We start from the raw sequence: 7,729 nt of genomic DNA, 5'->3' as shown, positions 1-7,729 counted from the left end.
ACTGGCACCACTGGGGATGCACTGCAGTGACTCTAGAGAGTGCATAGGCACCACTGGGAATGCAGTGCAGTGAGTCCAGAGAGTGCACTGGCACCACTGGAGATGCAGTGCAGTGAGTAAACAGAGTGCACTGGCACCACTGCGGATGCAGTGCCGTGAGTCCAGAGAGTGCACTGTCAGCAATAGGGATGCAGTGCAGTGAGTCCAGAGAGTGCACTGGCACCACTGGGAATGCAGTGCAGTGAGTCCAGAGAGTGTACTGGCACCACTGGGGATGCACTGCAGTGAGTCCAGAGAGTGCACTGGCACCACTGCGGATGCAGTGCAGTGAGTCCACAGAGTTCAATGGCACCACTGCGGATGCAGTGCCGTGAGTCCAGAGAGTGCACTGGCCCCACTGGGGATGCAGTGCAGTGACTCCAGAGAGTGCACTAGCAGCACTGGGGATGCAGTGCCGTGAGTCCAGAGAGTGCACAGGCACCACTGGGAATGCACTGCAGTGACTCCAGAGAGTGCCCTGCCACAACTGGGAATGCAGTACAGTGAGTCCAGAGAGTGCACTGGCACCACTGGGGATGCAGAGCAGTGAGTAAACAGAGTGCACTGGCACCACTGGTGATGCAGTGCCGTGAGTCCAGAGAGTGCACTGGCACCACTGGGGATGCAGTGCAGTGAGTCCAGACAGTGCACTGGCACCACTGGAGATGCACTGCAGGGAGTCCAGTGTGTGCACTGGCACCACTGGGGATGCACCCCAGTGTGTCCAGAGAGTGCACTGGCACCACTGGGGATGCAGTGCAGTGAGTCCAGAGAGTGCACTGGCACCACTGGAGCTGTACTGTAGTGAGTCCAGAGAGTGCACTGGCACCACTGGGGATGCAGTGCAGTGAGTCCAGAGAGTGCACTGGCACCACTGGAGCTGTACTGTAGTGAGTCCAGAGAGTGCACTGGCAGCACTGGGGATGCACTGCAGTGACTCCAGAGCGTGCACTGGCACCAGTGGGGATGCACTGCAGTGAGTCCAGAGAGTGCACTGGCACCACTGGGGATGCACTGCAGTGACTCTAGAGAGTGCACTGGCACCACTCGGAATACACTGCAGTGAGTCCAGAGAGTTCACTGGCACCACTGGGGATGCAGTGCAGTGAGTCCAGAGAGTGCACTGGCACCACTGGGGATGCACTGCAGTGAGTCCAGAGAGTGCACTGGCACCACTGGGGATGCAGTGCAGTGAGTCCAGAGAGTGCACTGGCACCACTGGAGCTGTACTGTAGTGAGTCCAGAGAGTGCACTGGCACCACAGGGAATGTAGTGCAGTGAGTCCAGAGATTGCACTGCCACCACTGGGGATGCAGTGCAGTGAGTAAACTGAGTGCACTGGCACCACTGCGGATGCAGTGCCGTGAGTCCAGAGAGTGCACTGGCACCACTGGGGATGCAGTGCAGTGAGTCCAGAGAGTGCACTGGCACCACTGGGGATGCAGTGCAGTGAGTCCAGAGAGTGCAGTGGCACCACTGGGGATGCAGTGCAGTGAGTCCAGAGAGTGCACTGGCACCACTGGGGATGCAGTGCAGTGAGTCCAGAGAGTGCACTGGCACCTCTGGGGATGCAGTGTTGTGAGTCCAGAGAGTGCACTGGCACCAGTGGGGATGTAGTGCAGTGACTCCAGAGAGTGCACTGGCACCAGTGGGGATGCACTGCAGTGAGTCCAGAGAGTGCACTGGCACCACTGGGGATGCACTGCAGTGACTCTAGAGAGTGCATAGGCACCACTGGGAATGCAGTGCAGTGAGTCCAGAGAGTGCACTGGCACCACTGGGGATGCAGTGCAGTGAGTCCAAAGAGTGCACTGGCACCACTGCGGATGCAGTGCCGTGAGTCCAGAGAGTGCACTGTCAGCAATAGGGATGCAGTGCAGTGAGTCCAGAGAGTGCACTGGCACCACTGGGAATGCAGTGCAGTGAGTCCAGAGAGTGTACTGGCACCACTGGGGATGCACTGCAGTGAGTCCAGAGAGTGCACTGGCACCACTGCGGATGCAGTGCAGTGAGTCCACAGAGTTCAATGGCACGACTGGGGATGCAGTGCCGTGACTCCAGAGAGTGCACTGGCCCCACTGGGGATGCAGTGCAGTGACTCCAGAGAGTGCACTAGCAGCACTGGGGATGCAGTGCCGTGAGTCCAGAGAGTGCACAGGCACCACTGGGAATGCACTGCAGTGACTCCAGAGAGTGCCCTGCCACACTGGGAATGCAGTGCAGTGAGTCCAGAGCGTGCACTGGCACCACTGGGGATGCAGAGCAGTGAGTAAACAGAGTGCACTGGCACCACTGGTGATGCAGTGCCGTGAGTCCAGAGAGTGCACTGGCACCACTGGGGATGCAGTGCAGTGAGTCCAGAGAGTGCACTGGCACCACTGGAGATGCACTGCAGTGAGTCCAGAGAGTGCACTGGCACCACTGGGGATGCACCCCGGTGTGTCCAGAGAGTGCACTGGCACCACTGGTGATGCAGTGCCGTGAGTCCAGAGAGTGCACTGGCACCACTGGGGATGCAGTGCAGTGAGTCCAGACAGTGCACTGGCACCACTGGAGATGCACTGCAGGGAGTCCAGTGAGTGCACTGGCACCACTGGGGATGCACCCCAGTGAGTCCAGAGAGTGCACTGGCACCACTGGGGATGCAGTGCAGTGAGTCCAGAGAGTGCACTGGCACCACTGGAGCTGTACTGTAGTGAGTCCAGAGAGTGCACTGGCACCACTGGGGATGCAGTGCAGTGAGTCCAGAGAGTGCACTGGCACCACTGGAGCTGTACTGTAGTGAGTCCAGAGAGTGCACTGGCAGCACTGGGGATGCACTGCAGTGACTCCAGAGAGTGCACTGGCACCAGTGGGGATGCACTGCAGTGAGTCCAGAGAGTGCACTGGCACCACTGGGGATGCACTGCAGTGACTCTAGAGAGTGCACTGGCACCACTCGGAATACACTGCAGTGAGTCCAGAGAGTTCACTGGCACCACTGGGGATGCAGTGCAGTGAGTCCAGAGAGTGCACTGGCACCACTGGGGATGCACTGCAGTGAGTCCAGAGAGTGCACTGGCACCACTGGGGATGCAGTGCAGTGAGTCCAGAGAGTGCACTGGCACCACTGGAGCTGTACTGTAGTGAGTCCAGAGAGTGCACTGGCACCACAGGGAATGTAGTGCCGTGAGTCCAGAGATTGCACTGCCACCACTGGGGATGCAGTGCAGTGAGTAAACTGAGTGCACTGGCACCACTGCGGATGCAGTGCCGTGAGTCCAGAGAGTGCACTGGCACCACTGGGGATGCAGTGCAATGAGTCCAGAGAGTGCACTGGCACCACTGGGGATGCAGTGCAGTGAGTCCAGAGAGTGCAGTGGCACCACTGGGGATGCAGTGCAGTGAGTCCAGAGAGTGCACTGGCACCACTGGGGATGCAGTGCAGTGAGTGCAGAGAGTGCACTGGCACCTCTGGGGATGCAGTGTTGTGAGTCCAGAGAGTGCACTGGCACCAGTGGAGATGTAGTGCAGTGACTCCAGAGAGTGCACTGGCACCAGTGGGGATGCACTGCAGTGAGTGCAGAGAGTGCACTGGCACCACTGGGGATGCACTGCAGTGACTCTAGAGAGTGCATAGGCACCACTGGGAATGCAGTGCAGTGAGTCCAGAGAGTGCACTGGCACCACTGGGGATGCAGTGCAGTGAGTAAACAGAGTGCACTGGCACCACTGCGGATGCAGTGCCGTGAGTCCAGAGAGTGCACTGTCAGCAATAGGGATGCAGTGCAGTGAGTCCAGAGAGTGCACTGGCACCACTGGGAATGCAGTGCAGTGAGTCCAGAGAGTGTACTGGCACCACTGGGGATGCACTGCAGTGAGTCCAGAGAGTGCACTGGCACCACTGCGGATGCAGTGCAGTGAGTCCACAGAGTTCAATGGCACGACTGGGGATGCAGTGCCGTGACTCCAGAGAGTGCACTGGCCCCACTGGGGATGCAGTGCAGTGACTCCAGAGAGTGCACTAGCAGCACTGGGGATGCAGTGCCGTGAGTCCAGAGAGTGCACAGGCACCACTGGGAATGCACTGCAGTGACTCCAGAGAGTGCCCTGCCACAACTGGGAATGCAGTACAGTGAGTCCAGAGCGTGCACTGGCACCACTGGGGATGCAGAGCAGTGAGTAAACAGAGTGCACTGGCACCACTGGTGATGCAGTGCCGTGAGTCCAGAGAGTGCACTGGCACCACTGGGGATGCAGTGCAGTGAGTCCAGACAGTGCACTGGCACCACTGGAGATGCACTGCAGGGAGTCCAGTGTGTGCACTGGCACCACTGGGGATGCACCCCGGTGTGTCCAGAGAGTGCACTGGCACCACTGGGGATGCAGTGCAGTGAGTCCAGAGAGTGCACTGGCACCACTGGAGCTGTACTGTAGTGAGTCCAGAGAGTGCACTGGCAGCACTGGGGATGCACTGCAGTGACTCCAGAGCGTGCACTGGCACCAGTGGGGATGCACTGCAGTGAGTCCAGAGAGTGCACTGGCACCACTGGGGATGCACTGCAGTGACTCTAGAGAGTGCACTGGCACCACTCGGAATACACTGCAGTGAGTCCAGAGAGTTCACTGGCACCACTGGGGATGCAGTGCAGTGAGTCCAGAGAGTGCACTGGCACCACTGGGGATGCACTGCAGTGAGTCCAGAGAGTGCACTGGCACCACTGGGGATGCAGTGCAGTGAGTCCAGAGAGTGCACTGGCACCACTGGAGCTGTACTGTAGTGAGTCCAGAGAGTGCACTGGCACCACAGGGAATGTAGTGCCGTGAGTCCAGAGATTGCACTGCCACCACTGGGGATGCAGTGCAGTGAGTAAACAGAGTGCACTGGCACCACTGCGGATGCAGTGCCGTGAGTCCAGAGAGTGCACTGGCACCACTGGGGATGCAGTGCAATGAGTCCAGAGAGTGCACTGGCACCACTGGGGATGCAGTGCAGTGAGTCCAGAGAGTGCAGTGGCACCACTGGGGATGCAGTGCAGAGAGTCCAGAGAGTGCACTGGCACCACTGGGGATGCAGTGCAGTGAGTGCAGAGAGTGCACTGGCACCTCTGGGGATGCAGTGCTGTGAGTCCAGAGAGTGCACTGGCACCAGTGGGGATGCCGTGCAGTGAGTGCACTGGCACCACTGGGGATGCAGTGCACTGAGTCCAGAGAGTGAACTGGCACCACTGGGGATGCAGTGCAGTGAGTCCAGAGAGTGCACTGGCACCACTGGGGATGCAGTGCAGTGAGTCCAGAGAGTGCGCTGGCACCACTGGGGATGCAGTACAGTGAGTCCAGAGAGTGCACTGGCAGCACTGGGGATGCACTGCAGTGAGGGCAGAGAGTGCACTGGGACCACAGGGGATGCAGTGCAGTGAGTCCAGAGAGTGCACTCTCTGGACTTCCGGGGTGCATCCCCAGTGGTGCCAGTGCACTCTCTGGACTCAATGGGGTGCATCCCCATTGGTGCCAGTGCACTCTCTAGACTCACTGCACTGCATCCCCTGTGGTGCCAGTGCACTCTCTGGACTCACCCGAGTGCATCCCCAGTGGTGCCAGTGCACTCTCTGGACTCACTGCACTGCATCCCCATTGGTGCCAGTGCACTCTCTGGACTACCTGCGCTGCATCCTATATGTGCCAGTGCACTCTCAGGACTCACTGCATTGCATCCCCAGTGGTGCCAGTGCACTCTCTGGACTCACTGAACTGCATCCCCAGTGGTGCCAGTGCACTCTCTGGACTCACTGCACTGCATCCCCAGTTGTGCCACTGCACTCTCTGGACTCACTGCAGTGCATCCCCAGTGGTGCCAGTGCACTCTCTGGACTCACTGCACTGCATCCCCAGTGGTGCCACTGCACTCTTTGGACTCACTGCACTGCATCCCCAGTGGTGCCACTGCACTCTCTGGACTCACTGCACTGCATCCCCAGTGGTGCCGGGGCACTCTCTGGACTCACTGCAGTGCATCCCCAGTGGTGCCAGTGAAATCTCTGCACTCACTGCACTGCATCCCCAGTGGTGCCAGTGCACTCTCTGGACTCACTGCACTGCTTCCCCAGTGGTGACAGTGCACTCTATGGACTTGCCGGGGTGCATCCCCCGTGGTGCCAGTGCACTCTCTGGACTCACTGCACTGCATCCCCAGTGGTGCCAGTGCACTCTCTGGACTCACTGCACTGCATCCCCAGTGGTGCCAGTGCACTCTCTGGACTCACTGCACTGCATCCCCAGTGGTGCCAGTGCACTCTCTGGACTCACTGCACTGCATCCCCAGTGGTGCCAGTGCACTCTCTGGACTCACTGTGCTGCATCCCCAGTGGTGCCAGTGCACTCTCTGGACTCACTAAACTGCATCCCCAGTGGTGCCAGAGAACTCTCTGGACTCACTGCACTGCATCCCCAGTGGTGCCAGTGCACTCTCTTTACTCACTGCACTGCATCCCCAGTGGTGCCAGTGCATTCTCTGGACTCACTGCACTGCATCCCCAGTGGTGCCAGTGCACTCTCTGGACTTGCCGGGGTGCATCCCCAGTGGTGCCAGTGCACTCTCTGGACTCACTGCACTGCATCCCCAGAAGTGCCAGTGCACTCTCTGGAGTCACTGCAGTGCATCCCCACTGGTGCCAGTGCACTCTCTGGACTCACGGCAGTCCATCCCCAGTGGTGCCAGTGCACTCTCTGGACTCACTGCACTGCATCCCCAGTGGTGCCAGTGCACTCTCTGGACTTGCCGGGGTGCATCCCCAGTGGTGTCAGTGCAGTCTCTGTGTTAGTGTTGGGGAGAATCGAATGGATGTTTTACTAATGTCTCTTAGGTAATGGGACCTACAGTATAATTAAGCATTGCCAAATGTACTTACATTATCAATTAATCTATGTATACTGGATACTTAGGGAGTACATTGAACAATCAAAAGAATCATTGAAGGGGAACCTTGGGAGGGAACAGGTACAACCTGACCTTGGATAAGGGCCTGGAAATGATGAAATGAGTTGAAGCAGAACCAAGAAGCGGAGGGAGAATGCGTCGAGTAAGAAAGGTGAAAAGTTTAGCGGAGAGGAAGACTCCTTACTTCATCTGGACGACCACCTGGACGACCACCAGAGTGCGCCACGCATGTGCAAAGGGGAGGGGAGCTAATTAGAATGAAAAGCGAGGCTGCTGTTGCAACCTGTAATGAATATGTATACCTGACGCAATATTGTATGTATAAATAATGGCTGGGAAGTAACGGGACTTGAAGCCAGATTTGGGCAACTGCCCTGGCTTCCAGCGCTGAATAAAGCACCTTCATATAATCACTAGGTGATTATGTGGTTGCTAGGCTAACATCTGGACTCACTGCAGTGCATCCCCAGTGGTGCCAGTGCACTCTCTGGAGTCACTGCAGTGCATCCCCAGTGGTGCCAGTGCACTCCCTGGACTCACTGCAGTGCATCCCCAGTGGTGCCAGTGCACTCTCTGGACTCACCGAGGTGCATCCCCAGTGATGCCAGTGCACTCTCTGGACTCACTGCACTGCATCCCCAGTGGTGCCAGTGCACTCTCTGGACTCAGTGCGCTGCATCCCCAGTGGTGCCAGTGCACTCTCTGGACTTGCCGGGGTGCATCCCCAGTGGTGCCAGTGCACTCTCTGGACTCACTGCATTGCATCACCAGTGG

The sequence above is a fragment of the Anser cygnoides genome, chromosome 20 (genome assembly GCF_040182565.1).
Source record: "Anser cygnoides isolate HZ-2024a breed goose chromosome 20, Taihu_goose_T2T_genome, whole genome shotgun sequence".
NCBI lineage: Eukaryota > Metazoa > Chordata > Aves > Anseriformes > Anatidae > Anser > Anser cygnoides.
Note: the sequence above shows the minus strand (reverse complement) of the source record.